The following is a 5,350-nucleotide window of genomic DNA, read 5'->3' as shown; positions in this document are numbered from 1 at the left end:
CCCAGGGATCAACATATATATATATATATATATATATATATATATATATATATATATATATATATATATATATATATATATATATATATATATATATATATATATATATATATATGTATATATATATATATATATATATATATATATATATATATATATATATATATATATATATATATATATCACATACAAACCTCCAACAGCCAGGATCTAACCCGGGACCCCTGTGCAACAGGCGGGAATGCTACCGCTAGGCCATGAGCCTATCGGTAGCATTCCCTCCTCTTGCACAAGGGTCTCGGGTTCAATCCTGGCTGTTGGAGGTTTATATGTTCTATGAAGGTGCGCATTCATATGCACTTTGTTCGTATATATATATATATATATATATATATATATATATATATATATATATATATATATATATATATATATATATATATATATATATATGTATATATCCTTCAGTATGTTTACTTTCGAAAATGAGGAACAGAAGTATAAGCCAAGCAAGTAAATTTCGTCAAAGACATCTCTCTTTTCTAAACGCTGCCTCGCAAAGATTTTCATTAATTCAAATTGAAGAAACAGATGTATTTTTCTATTGTCTGGTTAGCTCAGTGGTAGAGCGTGAGTCTGACACACTCAAGGTCGTGGGTTCGAGACCCACACCAGACATAATTTTTGTCTTTTTCTTTTTTCACTTTGTCCGCATCACATGTGTGCAACATTCAGTATGTTCGTCCAACGTTATAGTGAAGATCTTCACAATAAATTAGGGTTTTCGACCTTATCTGAAAGGGTCAGGTCCACCAAGACGTCCTTGAAATCTTCCAGAAGCTTCTGGCGATCCTCCTCCAACTGCTGGGCACATCAGAGTTAACATGGGCCGGACATCGGTTGTGGAACGACTTAATCTGCTTCCGGTAGTTAGCAGGGATGATAATGAGGGCTCTGACCTCATACCAGGTCAGCTTAGTTCCAGTCTATTGCTTAGTTCCAGTCTATTGCTTACTTCCAGTCTATTGCTTAGTTCCAGTCTATTTTTTAGTTCCAGTCTATTGCTTACTTCCAGTCTATTGTTTAGTTCCAGTCTATTGCTTAGTTCCAGTCTATTGTTTAGTTCCAGTCTATTGTTTAGTTCCAGTCTATTGTTTAGTTCCAGTCTATTGCTTAGTTCCAGTCTATTGCTTAGTTCCAGTCTATTGCTTAGTTCCAGTCTATTGCTTAGTTCCAGTCTATTGCAACGAAAATAAAAAAGTAAAACTCATTTCTTCTTGGAAAATTGAGAGGAAAACACGACAGCAACATGGAGATTTACCCTGTGGTTATTTTGCCGGCTAGTCGGCAACGGTCGGTCAAACACTATTTTGCCGTGGTAATCTCAGTGCTTCATATAATACTATGTCACAAAATATGTTCTTGGGGGCGTAGCTCAGTGGTAGAGCGCTTGCTTGGCATGCGAGAGGACCCGGGTTCAAACCCCGGCGCCTCCATTTTTTATTTGGAAAATTCATTGTTTTCAGTCTTGTACATGTATATATATATATATATATATATATATATATATATATACATATGTACATATATGCATATCTCGTCCGATCAGGGAAGTTAAGCAACGTTGGGTCTGGTTAGTACTTGGATGGGTGACCGTCTGGGAACACCAGATGCTGTTATCCCTGGGGATAGGGAAGAAAGAATACTTGCCTCATATTCCCTGCGTGTCGTACAAGGCGACTAAAAGGGGAGGGAGCGGGAGGCTGGAAATCCTTCCCTCTCATTTTCAATTTTCCAAAAGATGGAACAGAGAAGATATAAAGATATTGTAAAGATGTAACTAATATAAGATATAAGAATGAATGGAAGATACGGATGTAGCTGAAACAAGGAGTAATGAAGACTAAGGTGCAATGAAAATTATTCTGTAGTGAAGATAAATACATATGTTGAGATTTTGTATTGAACATCAAGAAGTAATGATAATGATGAGAGTGTAGTGACGATGAGGGTTTAGTTGGGGAGTGGTGACAATTGCCTTTACAATGATAATAAGGAGGTAACACAATGAGGAACACAAACTTTCCAAAGCTACGTTCAAGTCAGACTTTGAACTAAGTTCGGTAAACAGAAGGATGATGTTAAGATGAGAGTGTAGCGAGGAAGAGCATAGTGATGATAAGGATATTGTCAAGATAGGTTGTGGTGAAGAAAAGAATGTAGTGAAGATACGAATGTAGTAGAGATAAGGGCTAGTAAAGAGTGAAGTTTGTTCAAAATGATTATGTAGTGAAGATAAGAACTATTCTTAGTGAACATTAGGGAGTGCAATGATGATGGTATGGTAGAAATAACAGTGTAGTGAAGAAGAGAGTAAAATGAAGATATCATTTAGTGAAAATAAGCTAGTAGTGAAGATACACGTTAGTGAATATGAAGTTGTAGTAAACTTAACGTTATTGACCTGATCCCCCAAATCCTCCAAACTACGTTCAAGGACGGATCCAAAGCCGACCGAAAAGGCTATTTCTCTGTGTATTATTAGTGGTGGTGGTGTGTGTAGGTGTGTGTAATCATCTATTTGCACTGTATTAGGAGGGAGTTTTACACTCGTGGGGTCCCGTGTAAGTACGTTGTTTGTGTGAGCGGGTAAAATCTAAAGCCTTTCTTGAAACCAGCTTAGTCAAGATAAGGTCGTATGAAGATGGGGTTGTAGTGAAGATTAATATAAGCCTTGCATAGTGAAGATAAAGGTATTACGGAGACGAGATGTAGTGAAGAAGAATATATTGAACACAAAAGGAATCAAGCTAAGTGCAGGGTCGGCCTACTAGCTTGAACTTACATTTCAGGTCAAAGGCATTCGAGTACATAGTATTCGAATAATTATTTCCGTATCAGGGGCGATCATAGCCTAGCGGTAGCTCTCCCGCCCGTTGCACAGGGGTCCCGGGTTCGATCCTGGCTGTTGGAGGTTTGTATGTTTCATGAGAGTGCTCGTTCATATGCACTTAGTTCATATATATATATATATATATATATATATATATATATATATATATATATATTCCTATGAGTCCACGGAGAAAATGAAACACGATAAGTTCCCAAGTGGACTTTCGTGTAATAATGGCAAGCAAGTATGAAAGATAGAGTATGAAAGACAAAGACAGTGGACAAGTGTTATGTATTCTGTGTCCCTGATAACCATTTGGTCTGACTCATTCAGATAAGGTCGAAAACGCCAGTAGTGAAGATGTACAAAGGATAATAGAACGGTGTACGTACGTACGTAGTGTGAGTATCTTGACTGATAGAAAGTATTGAAAGCGGCAGGAAGTAGTGAGATATTGTATTGTGCTTCGTACAAGACTGGCGGGCGACTCCGTCCTTCGTGCTGTGCCACACACAGTCTGGTGATTGTCGGGATGTGTAGCCATAATGTTTGATCTTATGACCATTAGTGATACATCATGTGATGTTTACTATCACAACATCGGCTTCTTCCTCCTCCTCCAGGAGAGTGGCAATCAGGTGGCGGTTATTGTGGTAGCCCGGCACGTGCAATTGTAAGATTTCAAGCAACATTGTGATAATGGGACACATTATAAAGAGTTCCATAATTTCTCTAATTCTTCCCCAAATTCATGTGGACCTGCAACGCTGAAAATGTTTAAATACTGCTGGTGCAGAGGGAGGGAGAGGGAGGCCTGGGATGAGAGTGAGGCTTTGTAGGAGAGAAAGGCTCGGGATGAGAGAGGCTGAACACAAGATGTTTGGCCGGAGAGTGAGGCTTTGAAGGAGAGAGAGGCTTAGGATGAGAAAGGCTGGGCATGAGATAGGCTTGGCAGGAGAGTGAGGCTTCGAAGTTGAGAGAAGCTCGGGATGAGAGAAAGCTAAACATGAGAGAGACTTGTGGTGGGAGATGCTGGACACGAGAGACCTTTGATAGAGAGTAAGGCTGTGGAAGAGGAATAAACTTTGTATAAGAGAGGATGAAAAGGAAAGGAAGGCTTGGGATGAAGGTTAGGTTGAACACGAGAGAGAGGCCTGGGATGAGAGAGGCGGGAAAAGAGAGAACCTTCAAGGGAGAGGGAGGCAGTGAACGAGAGAGAGGCTTGGAATGGGAGATGCTGGAAACGAGATAGGTTGGGAGAGAGAGAGAGAGAGAGAGAGAGAGAGAGAGAGAGAGAGAGAGAGAGAGAGAGAGAGAGAGAGAGAGAGAGAGAGAGAGAGAGAGAGAAGGGAGACTGTGTGAGAGAGGCTGGACACGAGAGAGAGAGGCTTTAGATGTGAGAAAAGCTGTGAAGGAAATAGAGGCTTAGGGTAAGACACTGTGACGGAGAAAGATTATTGTCATGATAGTAGGATGGACTCGAGAGAGAGAGAGGCTTGGGACGAGAGTCAGGCAGGACAGGAGAGAGAGGCTTGGGACGAGAGTCAGGCTGGTCAGGAGAGAGAGAGGCTTGGGACGAGAGTCAGGCAGGACAGGAGAGAGAGGCTTGGGACGAGAGTCAGGCAGGACAGGAGAGAGAGACTTGAGATGAGAATTAGTGTGGACACGGGAGAGAGACGTGGGATGTGGGAGAGGATGAGAAAGAGGCTGGAGACGGGAGCAAGACTTGGGCTGAAAGTGAAAGTTTACAAGAATGAAAGAGGCTGGTGATGAGAGCGAGGCTGGACGTGAGAAAAGCTTGGAATGAGAGCGATATTGTTAAGATGAGAGAGAGCCTGATCTTGAGAAAGAAGCCTGGGTTGAGGGTTAAGTTGGATACGAGAGAGAGAGAGGCTGTGAAGGTGATGTGGGCTTGGTATGATGGAGGTTTGACACGGTAGATAGAGACTTGGAATATAAGAGTTAAGCTGGACACGAAACGAAGGCTTGGGGTGAGACAGGCTATACGAGAGAGAGAGAGAGAGAGAGAGAGAGAGAGAGAGAGAGAGAGAGAGAGAGAGAGTGGGTGGGTCATGGGCTGAGAGTTAGGCAGGACACGAGAAAAAAGCCTTGGGATAAGCTTAGCTGGTGAGGCTTAGATGTGAATCCAGTAATGAGTCACTTGACCACATTGTGTTGACCTTGCCATAATGGACCATTGGATTGACCTGGACATTACAAGCAGAACTCACTCCTAGTTTTCTGCAGGTATTATCAACATAGGCTCATTCAAACGATTGAAAACCTGCAATCCACCCTGAATGGTCTTAAGTTGAAGATGTCATTAAACTCTAAAATGAAACATGTATTATTTTCTTGTCGCATTAGAAGAGGGAACATTTTCCTATCACAGTAAGAATCTACGGGATTTATGAAACTTGTTTCGTGTCTCACAAAAAATAGGAAATGCAAATC

At 41.1% G+C, this 5,350-nt stretch overlaps 1 non-coding gene across 1 annotated transcript; it reads left to right on the top strand.

Annotated features, from left to right (window-relative positions):
* The first annotated feature begins 606 nt into the window (after nt 1-606).
* Nucleotides 607-678, top strand: TRNAV-GAC (transfer RNA valine (anticodon GAC)). Its single transcript has one exon. It is a non-coding gene; the product is annotated as a tRNA-Val (tRNA).
* Nucleotides 679-5,350: the final 4,672 nt, after the last annotated feature.

The sequence above is a fragment of the Panulirus ornatus genome, chromosome 42 (assembly GCF_036320965.1).
Source record: "Panulirus ornatus isolate Po-2019 chromosome 42, ASM3632096v1, whole genome shotgun sequence".
NCBI classification, from domain to species: domain Eukaryota; kingdom Metazoa; phylum Arthropoda; class Malacostraca; order Decapoda; family Palinuridae; genus Panulirus; species Panulirus ornatus.
Note: the sequence above shows the minus strand (reverse complement) of the source record. Positions and strands in the feature narration are given on the sequence as shown.